At 34.2% G+C, this 15,290-nt stretch overlaps 1 protein-coding gene across 1 annotated transcript in view; it reads right to left on the bottom strand.

The window, feature by feature from the left end:
* Nucleotides 1-6,722, bottom strand: part of LOC105218763 (uncharacterized) — a 55,126-nt gene extending 48,404 nt beyond the window's left edge. The window contains exon 1 of the mRNA XM_054226553.1: nt 6,487-6,722. The gene's annotated coding sequence lies outside the window, so the exon portion shown is untranslated. The remainder of the gene's footprint in view (nt 1-6,486) is intronic.
* Between the last annotated feature and the right edge of the window lie 8,568 nt (nt 6,723-15,290).

Below are 15,290 nucleotides of genomic sequence, written 5' to 3'. Positions count from 1 at the left end.
TCACATGATGCTATAAAGGGTTAATTTTATACTATTTTAAGTATTAATTTAACTATAAAATAAATAGCAAAAAATTTATAAGTAAATCAAAATTGTATCTTTTATTTCAAAACAATAAAAATGTCTTTAATTTCCAGCAAAAATCATTTTGAGATAGTAGCTATTGAATTTCGTGTAGTCATTCATGCACAATACAATCTGATACACATATATTAACGACATGCCAATATGCGAACAAATAGACAAACATACAAACGTACATCACATTGCGAGATGTGCAAAATCATCCCCTATTCCACAACAGAGAGCTGCAACGGGTATATCATTTTCGTGCACACTCGAATGTCCACTCTGATTTTGTTTGATCAAACTTTTCGGTATGAATACACGTATTGATCGCTTGGAGACATGTTCAAAACGAACGAGCCTTTCGCGACACTCGAAACACAAGCATATATGCTTGTTTTAACAGAGTGCCGAGTTGACACTCGTTTGTGAACGAGCTGGAACTCTAACCCGATCGTATTGAATGTGATCGAGTCACACACGAGTGTGCACAAAATTTCAGAATATGTATGTATGTAATTGGCAGTCATGCTATTATTGCGTAGTGATTGTCAACGATTATTGGTTTTGTTTGTTTTGTTTACTTTTTATAATTCATAATGACAACGATAGAAAATTCGGGTTGTGAGAACATTTCCAATGGCACAAACACCTTATCTGGTCTACACCTGAAATTTGTGATTTAAAAAAATTAAAATATTTAAGTGCAATGAAATGTTTTTTATTTATGATTTATGAATTAATAAATAAAATAAGTTTTGAGTGAATTCTATTCTTAAATTGAATTATTCTTTTATAATATGTACTATGTACGTCTAATATTCAAATTATTCAACCAAAAAAGCTAAGACAGAACGCGTCATCCCGACGCTAACATACATACATATGTGTGTACGTATGTTTATCTATTATTTTTTGGTCTTCGAGTGCCACTCGAGTGTGTCGATCACAATCAACACGTGCACGACACACCCGAAAATATAATATACATAAAATCCGAGTTTGCTGCTTGCACTCGAAGATAGGACCGCCGTGATTGTTCGTTTGCGTTATTTTCGCTTCGGGTTCCAAACTCGATCGAACACGTGTTTGAAGAGTGTTACGACACACTCGTACCGAATTTAAGCTAGTGTGATTGAACACACTCGAACATACCCGAAGCTGCTCTCTGTTCCACAACTCGAACGCATATGGAAATATGTATACGTTCGTGTGAATGTACAACTGCATATTAAAATACACATATGTACATATCTATACGTACATATGTATTTTTATTTTCAGACAAATATGCAAAATTACAAAATCACAGAAATATTGAATATTGACTTGTAAATCGTCAAATAAACTATGTTGCCACTTTTGTTCCTAGGTTTTTACGTTGTTGTCACTATTCCTTTTAGGAAGAGCTGAAGAAAATTAGTCAATTTGTGATTTTTGTCATCGTCGCGAAAAGACGTTTGTCGACATGGTATGCGCGGGGAGATGTGTATGGCATTTGCTTTTATGAATGAAGCAACTTTGCCAACTGAATGTGCGCTTGCGTTGAATGAAAATGTTTTTGTTGTGTTTGCTACAAAATTAGACTTCGTCAATTTGCTGGCATATTGACTTATGATCATTGTATAACCATACAAGTAGCAAAAGAATCAGCTGGATAACGGGAAATGCTTCACAGCTGAGATCACCTGTTCGATTTACTACGTATTTCGACACAGAGTTTTAAATAAACGTACTGCAAAATGGTAATATTTTTGTGGATTTGGAAAGAAAATATTAATGAAAAATTTCATTCGTAACAATAATTAATTGCGTATGTATTGCTCTTCCTCACCACTTCTGAGGTTGCAATATAGGCGCGTTACCGATTTTTTTGGGTGTTCTGCGTAAGCAAACCTAATTCTAACAAAAATTCTAACAAAAAAAAGTCGTCCTTTCAAAATATCAAATCAAGATAACTATGAAAATTACATTAAATTATGAACAAACATAAAAAACAAAAAGTCAAAGCCACAGACACAGACACAGACACAGATTATATTCCGACCCATATAGACAAGCAGACAAACGGACAAGATTTCTATTTATGTGTAACACACAAAAACTTGATTCACTTTTTTATTAAAAGCGTTTACAAGGAAATATGTTCTAATTCTTATATAGAGACATTTTCTCACGTCGGAATTACAGTTTTAACAACAATAGTAGGGTTCTACATCCAGCATATTTTCAAACAATATTTGTAAAATCCGATTCTATGGCAAGTAGAATCAAATTTTGTGTATAAATTTCTTCGATCTTTGTTAAAAAATCTATAAATTCGGAAGGTGGTTTTACTACTTGGCAATTACTATATTGCTTTTCTTTAGTACAGAGGAAATCTTCCTCAGTAATACCACCATCAAATCTTGGTAATGGCATTAAACAATTGTGTTGTTTAAAATATTTATAGTAGATACATATATCCGCAAAAATATACGAAAGCATTTTTATGCAAAAAAGCTGCTTTCATCGACGTCCACATTTACCTCAACTTGGATATTTTGAAATGAGGTGGGATTAGTAGGTCTTGGCAATCCTTGAAAAGTTTGCCAAGAAGTGTTAAGGACCAAAGCGTCATTGCAGGCGCTTTGGAGGGAGCTATTGGAAAAAGACTCGCACTGGTCAACTGGCAAGAGTTCGCAATTCCCTTTATCTACGCAACGAATATAACCTATGCCCCAGGCTTGTCTGAAAAGATATGAAAAACGCTGCGGAGTTATTCTAACATCAAATCCCCCCCTCCACGTACATATATGTCCGAAAAAATTTTCCATTTTATACTGATTCAGTTTTCTTGTCATTAAATGCGCGTATCCCTGATGTGACCAGAAACGCCACAAATGTCTCAAACTACTTATGTATATATATTTAGAAGCCAACCTTTTATAAAACTAAAAGTGTTTGTTGTTTCGCGTCCAAACGAATCATACACTTTAATGGAGATAGAGATGGAGACTTAGGACTATTAAGTTTGCCGGAGCTATAAAGGGCGAACATAGCACTTGCAACAGAGTGACTAAAAACTCGAGAAGCTAATTGTACGCTCATTTTTTGGAAAGGTTTAGGCGCAATGTGTGCCGAGGTTAGTTTATGGGTGCAACTAATGTTGTTCAGGGTACTGTTTTCATATAAATGAATAATATCCGACCATTCGACTGGACGCCCCTTAAAAACTACTTTGTTTTTCTTGTGTATAATATCTCCTTTGCACGCTTTGTGAACAAAAAAATAAGCTAAAGGGTGAGTCCAAGTTTCTCCAACCATACCTTGGACGAAAAGTGTTAAATCACTGGAAGCTACGCGGGAGGTGCGATTTTCATCACCGTAATCCTCTAACCCAATAATCCAATCCCTATTTCTCTCATACTGTAAGTGGATTTTCAGAAACATTTCATCACAGCATATCGAAACATATCTCTGTGCGTCTGTGAAACCACGGCTTTTCAACTCCAGGGCTTTTATGCTGCTAAAATTGCAGCCAGGGTTACGTGGCCAACCTTGAACAAATTGGTGGAGGGTAATTTGTGATGGCCAATTAAAAAGGGGCTGTAAATACCTATACGCAATGGGTGATAAAAACTTTACTGCCAGAGCTAGTGTTTTTAGTTCCCTATCAAATCTAGAACCTTTCGGGGTGCGGGGTGCATTTTTAAGGCGGTTTCTCACACATGTTGCAAGATGTGGAGGAAGTTTGCCGCATAGCTCTGTTATTTGTCTATTTTCTTCCTGCCCAACTATAGACAAATTTTTATTATTTTCTAAAATTTCTATTCTATCTTCCAAAAATTTCACCTTATTGCGCAAAAATTCTAACTCCTGTGATTTATTGTCCAACTCCTCCCAATACATTCTTTTCCTAGGTGTCCCTTCTGTCAAATATTGATCTGTTTGAGTCTGCCTACTGTTTGCCCAAGTACTAACTGTTTGGAAATTTCCTAAAGAGGAAGAATATGAAATTTCTTCATTTGATATGGGTTGAAGGGATTCACCTAAATACTCAACTTCAAATAAATTATTATTTGAAGTTGAGGCAATTCTAGCTGGAGAAGAACTAAGATGTATCGGTCTAAAATCTTCACACCTTAATTGTATAAGTTCGTTCTGTCCAGGTACGCTACCTACTTGTCCACTACAATCAATAACCCTTTCTATATACACTGCAGGTGATAATAAACTTAATTCTATTTTTTTTTTTCTTCCTCATTTTAAGGGAGACATGCCTCTGGCACGCAAATAAAATCTTAGCTGTTGGATTTTTTACGCCCAACTGCTTGATCCACTCACGGTGCCTAGTTGAAAATAAACAAAAAAAATACACAATAACTAAACTTGCTCTAGAGATTAACTTAAAATAGAAAAATTAAAATTGCATGCCCTCAACATATTTATTTAATTTTATTTGATGACGTACAATTCGACTCGTATATTTGGCATACATTCCAAATGAATAACGAAAATCATTATATATGTACATATATTAATAGCGGCCGTTGTCCTGCTATTAAGATATTAAACGCTAGTTGTGTTTTCACAAGAAAAAATATTTAAAAATACATGTTTATTTTTTCGTAATTTTTTTTATATTAAATCTCGGAGGAAAACCGAAGAAAAACCTGTTTGGCTCTTATTCTTGCTCCCACAACAATTCATTATATGCATCCAATATTATTTGGACGTTATCAAAAACCGTTATCAATATTTAAATATTTTATGATATGGATCGTAATCCATCAATATTGCATGCTAAACGTTCAAGAAATATAGCGATACTGGAAATGTATATTGAACCAGTAACAGGCGCCAAAGAACTTAATATTAAAAAATAGTTATTTTTATAATTGATTTAACTAAATTTAGAACAACCCTATCACGGCATCCTGTTGTTGGGTTTTTAACGCTAGTACATATTTTAATATGTATTTCCTTATATATACTTCAACACTATATACACTACACTCTTAATTATTTCACTATTACTATACTAAATGGTTTTTTGAACTCACCTGGACATTTCTCCTTCCAACGGGAAGGGATAGAGCGGCACCCCCAAACTGCAACCAGCCACGCATCTTCTCAAAGGCATCCTGTTATAAACATTAGACAAGTATTAATAACATATAAGGAAAGTAACACATTTATACATCGGGATGACTTCTGATAATATTCCAATAAACACTTTTAACAATTCAATAAAAACTATAACACAAATATAATACTTTAATTAAATTTTAAAGCTTTCGCTTTCTTTGGAATAACTGTTTATTTGAATGAAATTTTACATAACACTGTTGCACGAAATACATAGCTTTTAAAAGTTATTACAGAAATATTTCTGAAATATTTTAGATACATTTGAAAACATTTAATAATGTCGTGATATAAAACATAAAATTGTTATGAAAACCACATAAAGTATTCTTTAAAACTTAAAAAAAAACAAAAATATTTGAAAAATGTCTAATAATTTACTAAAAGCAATAAATTTTGTAGTAAGTGGCAACTGGAAAAGTGGCAAACTGTCTATAGCAGCTTCCAGAAAGTTTGGATTTAGCTTTACTAGCAATATGAAAAGTAAAGTCCTCTCTCGACGAACAAAAACTAAACTCTACAAGTCCCTCATCATTCCCGTCCTACTTTATGGTGCAGAAGCGTGGACGGTGTCAACATCCGATGAGACGGCACTAGGAGTTTTCGAGAGAAAGGTTTTGCGGAAGATTTACGGTCCCTTAAACATTGGCAACGGCGAATACCGCAGAAGATGGAATGATGAGCTGTATGTGTTGTTCGACGACATAGACATAGTCCAGCGAATAAAAAAACAGCGGCTACGCTGGCTGGGTCATGTTGTTCGAATGGATGAAAGTGCCCCAGCTCTGAAAGTTTTCGATGCAGTACCCGCTGGTGGAAGCCGAGGAAGAGGGAGACCTCCACTCCGGTGGAAGGACCAGGTGGAGAAGGACCTGTCTTCACTTGGTATTACCAATTGGCGCCAAACCGCCAAAAGGAGAGATTCGTGGCGCACTGTTGTGGACTCGGCTATAACCGCGTAAGCGGTTTCTACGCCAGTTAAGAAGAAGAAGAAGAAGCAATATGTTTTCCAGTGTTTCCTCACTTAATCGATTCCTATAGTCTGTTAGTACTAGTTTAAGGGTGGAAAATGCGCGTTCAATCGTCACCGGTTTTGGGGAGAAAAGCAAAATTTTATTCAATTTATTAAAACTTATTTCATTTACTTATTATACTTATTTGGTTCATTCAATAAATAAATTAAATTCATGATTAATTAAATATGTACTAGAGTATGAAAAAAATTCATTTGTTCAGTTTTACGTTAAAATAAAAATAAAAAATATGTTACGTTTATATGTATGTACATACCTGAGTGGGTGGTATTGCAAAGCACACATTGCTTAACGAGTACAAGTCAGGATCAGTGAACTGCTTTTCCTTCCAAAATGATAGAATGATTTGTGTCACTTCTTAAAAATGGAAGCTGCAGATTGTCAATTTTTGTATAGACATCGGATGCATTATTTACGTTCGCTTCAATTCCTTGCGATAAATATTCTGTTAATAATTTCTCTTCAATATCACAAAATTAGTTGCCGGATTGATGTACACTTGAATTTGGACATAAACACGTGATGTTACCAGGTTTAATTTCATTAATTCTATCCCATACTTTTTATACTCTCGCAATCTGTTGCACAGAGTATCATAGTTTTGTTCACATAACGGTTGTTTGTGTCACCAAGAAATATAAGAGTTAGATATGGGGTTATATATACATAAATGATCAGGATGACGAGTAGATTTGAAATCCGGATGTCTGTCCGTCCGTCTGTCCGTGCAAGCGATAACTTGAGTAAAAATTAAGATATCTTAATGAAACTTGGAACACATGTTCCTTGGCACCCTGAGGAGGTTGCTTTCGAAAATGGGCAAAATCGGTCCACTGCCACGCCCACAAAATGGAGGAAACCGAAAACCTATACAGTGTCATAACTAAGCCATAAATAAAGTTATGAAAATGAAATTTGGAACGTAGGATTATATAGGTTTTTAATAGGTTTTTTCTATATATATTGCAAACCAATAAAGCTATATAAGCCAAACTTTCTGCAGTCGTTTCTTTTAGCCATTTCTTTATACAGTCCAAAAATGAAAAAAATCGGATAATAACCACGCCCACCTCCCATACAAAGGTTAGGTTGAAAATTACTAAAAGTGGGTTAACTCCCTAACGAAAAACGTCAGAAACACCAAATTTTACATAAGAAAAGGCAGAAGAAAGCTGCACTGAGATTTTTTTACAAAATGGAAAATGGGCGTGGCGTCGCCCACTTATGGGTCAAAAACCATATCTCAAGAACTATTCGACCGATTTCAATGAAATTCGGTACATAACACTTTCTTGACACCCTGATGACACGGGTGGAATATGGGCGAAATCGGTTCACAACTACGTCTACTTCCCATATAACCCAATTTTGAATTCCATCTGATTCGTTCACTTTATAATGTATTCATAAGGAACCAATGAAGCTAGCGGAATAAAACTTTACACAAATACTGTATTTGAGCTGTGACATCACTTGTGGAAAAATTGTCAAAATCGAACCATGACTTTTCAAGGCCCCTGATATCAAACATGAAGAACTCAGTGCCTAAGGTTAATTTTTCACCGAAAATATAGGTAAATCCCTCAGATATTTTAATGTAATTCATTCCCTCTGAATTTTTTTCTTATAACAGTTTCTCTCTGTACCTGAAATGGTAAAAATTGGGTCATAACTTCCCCCAGATCCCATATACCTAATTATAAGTAATATTAAATTAAGTGAGCGTATAGTCTTCGATACGTTGTATCTTGGTGGTGAAAACGAGTGAAATCGGTTTAGGAATTACCTCAGTCCCCATATACTATTTATGATGATTTTCGTTATTCTATTGAACTTTATGCCGAATATATGGGTCGAATTGTGTTGTCTTTATAAAATTACATCAATAAATTGCGAGAGTATAAAATGTTCGGTTACACCCGAACTTAGCCCTTCCTTACTTGTTTTAAAGTGAGATCATTTGCAAAAATGTCGGTGTATGTGTTTTACATCATTTTAAGCCGACATTAGGTGGGATCGTTTCTTAAATTCAGGGTGGATCACCTTGTTCAATAAGTATTCGTATGTATCTTTTTTTTATTATTTATACATATTCGGCCCTATTCCCGTTGTCGTTTTAATAGTCGTTTCTAAGTCGTTGTCGTTCTTATCGTCGTTTCGTTCATAAATTGGTATTCTTGAAGTTATCGAAATTTGTCTACATATTTTATATAGTATACTTTAAGGAGCTCTTTTCCCATATAAAAATTTCTTTCTTATGCAACGAGACACATTTTTAAAGCAGTCCTTAATGGATTTTATGCTATTCTATATTGACTCTAAACAACGTTATCACTGTAATTATTGTACTTAAGTACAACAATGTTAGTCTTCCATCTTTATTTGATTTTTTAAAAGAAGTAGTGGTGACATCTGCGTCCTCCAAACTTTTTTCTAAAATATGTTATACTTCCAGCGTCTCATGCTCCTTGCTTCTGGCTAATCCGACTACTCTAACTAGTGGTCCAACAAAAGGAGACATGGGTATCTGTTTATTAACTCCTCGTCTTGTTGGAGTACTATTTTTTTCTTCGTTTTGAATTTTTAGACCTTTCATATCTTAAATATACTCTTAGATATAAAAATGCAATTTTATTAATGCCAACAATTTCCGACGCGAGAAAGCGGTGGAATGGATTTAGTTTTTTTTTTTTTTTGAAAAAAAAAATATCCCTCCCAAAAAATCGAAATTTAAAGGATTTATCTCTTTTCTAAAGTCCTTGGCATATTCAGGATATTTTTCTATTTCAGAAATTAAAATTTCAAACTGTTTCCGATTTGGAATTTTCATCTTCACTTCAAATATTCCCTCAAACAACCGTGTCGTTTCTATGTCGCTCACAATTATAGCAACGACAAAAAACGACTGTTTCTATAGTATAATAGTAATTGAGATTTATCAGTTTTGCAAATACTGCCATCTGCGTGGCACATCGATGTTGGCACTGGTGTTAGTGGAAATGTTAATACTTTTTCAATATCGACTTTATGAGTCAAAGATATTCCCAACATTCTCCCAAATAAATCAAGTTGCATCCTCAGCTCGACAACTTTATTCCCAAGGGTTATTTTTTTTCAGTGTCATTAATTTGCTCCGGTAACTGAACACTATTATGTTCAAGTTTAAAATTTACACGTATTTGTAAAACTTCTTTACACTTTTTTAATTTATCTTCGACAGAAGTTATTACTTTTCCAGATGTATCTTGACAAAAAACACATTTTATTAATTTTTCATTACCCATTGTAACAAAATTTTGACAGAAACTTTACAAACAACTACAACGAATGCGTCCACCCGAGTAAACTGACGTCATCTTGACTACAAGCAGCTGTTGTCGTTTATCTCGCTTGCGTAGCTAATACGTGATTGTCTGCACTTTTCTAACATGCTCTATCACTTGACACCTTATATCGGTCTAGCAAAAGGTTTAACAACCGATTTTTTATCTGGCAAATTAATTCTGAGCTTTTAATTACTTAAATGACATGCTGTAAAAATTTCTACTATACTAAAATATTTAAAAAAAATTTATTTTTTAATTAAATATAGGCGTTTGGCACCGTTTAAACAACATCAAAAATATCTGGCAATAATATTTTTTTGTTGAGAATTGTTTAATAAAAATAATAAAATAAAAAAAAAACTTCTTAAAACGATGTGAAATTATAATATTTTACCTGTATAGGTACGATGCGCACTGATGAACGCAACCGCTACCGCCAGCCAGATAGCCTGTATGATGTCCGTGGGAGTGAGAGAGATAGCATATCTAAAAACTGACCTACCTGAAATTCTTGTTTTTTTGACGTTTCTAGCTCCCGTACTACAACAGGAATGCCAAATAGGCGTTCTTAAGTCGTTTTAAAAATATAACGACAACGGGAATAAGGGCGATTATTTTTTATTTCTTATATTATTGAAGTTTCCATGTAATCTTAATATATTATGTATATTTTTAAATTTTTAGGCGGATGAAATGGATACACCTTCTAGGTGTTGAAGGAAGAGTTTCAAAAAAATTTGTATGCCTGCGATAGGCATTTCTCGTGCAGGTATGGGAATAGTCTAAGATTATCGAAAGGGCCAAATCCCCGATCAAAATTTGTTAGTGCCAACAGTAGTGGTAGCTTCGGACAGTGGTAGTGTAGAGGAAGGTAGTTTTTGCGAAACTGACAGACTTGACGTTAAAAACACTTTAGGCACCTTAGACAATATTTCAGCCACTTTAAGTGACGAGGTAGGAGAATGTTCTTCAAATTCATATGAAGTACATAAGAAGGTGTCTCTTCTTTATAATATACATACTTACATACATATTTGAGGAACACTCATATTCTTCTCCTTTAGAAAATTTTAATAATAGGGCTAAAAGTTGCAAAACGCAAGCAGATGCGTACTTGAGTGAAGGGACACCAAGGAAAATAAAATTTGTAGATGAGTTAGATAGTTTAAAATAATCAAATTTTTTTCTTCAAAATGAGGTGCAAAACTAAAAACACAATTAGAATAAAAGGAAAGAGAGATTGAGGCCATTAAAATAAATGAAAATAGGCAAATTGTAGAGCTATGTAGCAAATTGCCTCCACATATTGCTGCATGTGTTAGGAATCACATCACAAATAATGACCGTAACCTTCACGGCAATAGGTATGATAAGGAATTAAAAACCATAGCTCTGGGAGTACGTTTCTTGTCACCTCTAGCTTATAGATATTTAAAGCCCTGTTTCAATTGGCCATCACCAAGAACTCTCTCAAAATTCATTCAGAGTTGGCCAAGAAGTCCTGGATGCACGTATATCAGCATTAAAACTCTGAAACTCCGAAGTCGTGGCTTTACGAGTGAACAGAGATACGTGTCCATATGGTGCGATGAAATGTCTTTGAAGACCCATTTGCAGTATGATCGATATAGGGATTTGATTGTAGGTCTGGAGGATTATGGCGATGAAAATCGAACCTCCAGAGTTGCTTCAAGTGTGTTAACACTAATGGTTCAAGGAATAGGTGGGGAGCCTTGGTCTCAACCATTTGCATACTTTTTTGTGCATAAATTATGCAAAGGAGACGTTTTAAAAAAATATGTTTTTGAAGTTGTGACCCAACTTCAGGGGATAGGTCTTCACCCCTGCCATTTTGTTTCTGACCAAGGGTCAAATTTTGTGCATTTTGCCGGGTTGTAGGAGTAACAGAAGATAGGCCATTTTTTCTATAAATTGAGAGGGAATCATTATTTCGGACACATTCGTAGGGGGCGGAACTATTGTGAGAACTATTTCGTACATGTTCTCAAGCTTTTTCCGAAAGTCCTTGGTCCTTAGGACAGTTAATTAAGTGACTGAAGGAAACTGCGAACCTTTGCCGAAGGAAGAATGCACGAAAGCACTAGCGCCCTTCAAAGCGTTTGCAATGACGATTTGATAAATGATATTTCTTTTTAAAGTTTGCCACGGCTAACCTTCACTTCAAAATATTGAAATCCCAGAAATAGATTTTGCAGAAAGTTTTTTCTTAAAACAAAATACCTTTGCAAATTTTTGTAGCTACATATATGTATTTTAAGTTTTTCAAAGTACACAATTGGACAAGTCCCGTGCCTCGCCTCGAAAATGTTGACGATTCTCGATTTTTTTTTCAATGGAAAAAGAATACAAAGAGAGCAGTCTGGTGAAAGCACCTTCTAACTTTATTTGCTTCCTCGAAAAATTAGAGGAAGTTTTTAGCGAGAATTTTGATTCTTGCTGCCATTTAGTAGGGTTTTCAAAAGTTTTATTTAAAAAATGCAACACATAGAGCCATTTTATTGCTGTGAAAATTCACAGCCAGACGTTCTTATACAGTATGTCAAGAAACAGTTTACACATAGAAAATAAATACACTTTTTCACTTTCCGCAGCCAAATTTTTTACGTTTTACTTCAGTTGAAGATATTTTTTGAATCAGGGATGGTTACTTACAGTATTTCAAGAGATGTGATGCATAAAAAGCTGCGAAAGCAATGCAAAAACCAACCAAGAACAAAAAAAACAAAAATCCTTAAATTTTGTTAGTGTCAAGAAAAACTTTACACACTTCGATTATTTGACTTGTTAAGCACGTGTTATTTTGCATCACATCTCTTTAAATACTGTAAGTAACCATCCCTGATTCAAAAAATATCTTCAACTGAAGTAAAAAGTAAAAAATTTGGCTGCGGAAAGTGAAAAAGTGTATTTATTTTCTATGTGTAAACTGTTTCTTGACATACTGTGTATCTTTTCATTAGAATAAGAACGTATTTCTCCATTAAAATTTTTAATAAACAAACATGTACACTTGCTTTCAGGCATGTGAAATTCTTATGTGTTACACTCATGTAAACTGCCTTAAGTCCTTTGTTCGGGGGTCAATCTGAAATTATCTTAACTTGTAAATTGTCCAATTTTTTTACTTTTTGAAGTGCTCAATTAAGTTTATAATAGTTTTAGGATAGGAATGCACACTTATTCTTGCTATTAGGCACTTTCCGCTTTTTTATGCTAGACCCCTCCCCACCACTTCCACTTCGAATTTTGTTAGGCTTATTGTTAGAACTCTACTGCTGGCAAGTATGTATGTAAATACAGTTTGTCAACAAATTCTTTGCAAAATGAAAATTGACTCAAAAAATCAACTTTGACATTAAATTTCTTTAACAAAGGTTTAGTTTTTAATGATTTTTCTTCTACAGTATTATTATAGGATATATCTAGTCATAGAATGTGTTAAAAAAATAACAAAAGTAAAAACAAAAACATAAGATAGGACTCAAATAAGCAAAAACAACAAAAAACCAATTGTCAATCAATTCTATGCAAAATGCAAGCACATGTCGAAGAACGAATTCATGAGAAATGAACGGGACATTTTCAAAAAAAAAAAGCTAACACGTGTTCTTCTCGGAATATTCTGGCATATATTCATGTTTCGAATTGCACAGATCTAATTGGAACTACCGATCTAGTTGAAAATAAGAATCGTCAAGTAAATGAGTTCATGAGAAATTTAACCAATTGGTATATTTTCATTATTTCAAAGAAAAAAATAAAAAATAGGTGTCCAAAATTTTTAATATTAAGCTAAGGACTATATACAACATTATTTAGGTGCGAAAAATAAAATATACTGCATTGGAAGAACTCTGGACGCAAACTTTCAGAGCTTTCATTTTGGGATTTTTCTAAAATAATACAATAAGTAGATAAAAACCCCAAAAATTTGACTGAAAGAGATGGGGAAAAATAAAAAAAATCCAAAAATGAAAAAAGAAATCGGATCATAACCACGCCCACCACCCATACAAAAGTTAGGTTGAAAATTACTAAAAGTGGGTTAACTCGCGAACGAAAAACGTGAGAAACACTAAATTTCTCATAAGAAATGGCAGATGAAAGCTGCACTCAGATTTTTTTACAAAATGGAAAATGGGCGTGGCGTCGCCCACTTATGGGTCAAAAACCATATCTCAGGAACTACTTGACCGATTTCAATGAAACTTGGTTTGCAATAGTTTCTTTACATCCCAATGATATGTTGTGAAAATAGGCCAAATCGCTTCACAACCACGCCTACTTCCTATATACCAGAACTTAGAAGATCTGAATCGCTTGCTTTACAATACATAAAGTAAGTACTAGTGAAGATATCGGTGCAGAACTTTGCATAAATACTATGTTAATAGTGTGGCAGCCCCATTCTAAAAATCGCCGAAATCGGACCATAGGTTTTTAAGGCTCCATATATCGAACACGAGGACCTCGGTGCTTCTAACCTAATATTATGGTTTCCAACTTTCAATGGACTTTTTGCACTATATATGACGGGTCAAATTGTGTATTATTAATATAAATAAAGTTAAATAAATAAATTGCGAGAGTATAAGATGTTCGGTTACACCCGAACTTAGCCCTTCCTTACTTGTTTATTTATTTTTTGTTTTGTTATTATTGGATTTTAGTTTTTATTACTTAATTTTATGTTATATGGGTGAAAATAGGCCTCTAGGGCCTAAGTAAGTAAAGGCTCCAACTTGGTGCATAGCGTATGCAACGCAGTAGCACTCATACGAAAATTTTCATAAAGTTTCCTTACTGCCTTCCCTAAATAACAGCGTCAGCGGCAAATGACTGTCAAAAAATTCTCAAGCCCATACAATTTGTATGGCGCATACCGAAATAACGCGACGGCGACGCTAGGCGGGTGAAATTTTCTATTTTGACAGAGCGTTCCGAAGTAAAGTTGGCTGCGAAAAACGAAGTTTCTCTGTAAAATAAAATTTCACAACAACAATTCAAGTAAACATTTTGATATTTGACGTAAAGTTGCCGCTTTTATTTAGGGATGGCGCATCGACGTTAACGCTGAGCGTTAAAAAACGTTCCGCCAACGCTTTTATTAAGGGAAGGCAGTTATTCTGTGGTTTTTGTAAGTTGCACCAGTGGTTTTGATCCCGTGGTCTCTTCATAAACCTTCGAAACCGAGGCACAAGTAGTGTAAAAAATCGTGGTGGTATTGAAAAATGCGGTAATAACATATGTCTAAGTAGTTTTCTCCGTTCATATGCAGCATTTGTCGCCTCTTCTGTACGTATTTAAACAAAATTATAAATAATTCCACTTTTAGTTCCATTCCGATGACGTTAAACAGCTGATTTGAATTTATCCTGTTTAAAACAGGTTTTCCGTCGTACTAAGTTTTGGACAAAAATATATGTATGTAAATATTTATCGAATTGTTTTTCAAAATTTATCATATGTTCTTCCATATATGAAATTTTTAACTAAATAAAAGCCGATGTGAAGAACTTGAATCAAAGAAATATAAAATAAGTGTACTAATATATATGTAATATTTCAAAATTAAAAAAAGTTTCGCGTGGCAGCCCTCTGGTTAACTCCAATCAGAATTCACCTCGAGTAGAATATTTGCCGTTTATGCCCGTGTAGAATACAACCGAGTGTATAGATAGAGTGTTTAAACAGTAAAAAATCTTGATGTTGA

The sequence above is a fragment of the Zeugodacus cucurbitae genome, chromosome 3 (assembly GCF_028554725.1).
Source record: "Zeugodacus cucurbitae isolate PBARC_wt_2022May chromosome 3, idZeuCucr1.2, whole genome shotgun sequence".
Classification (NCBI taxonomy): Eukaryota; Metazoa; Arthropoda; class Insecta; order Diptera; family Tephritidae; genus Zeugodacus; species Zeugodacus cucurbitae.
This window is presented reverse-complemented; position numbering and strand designations above follow the sequence as displayed.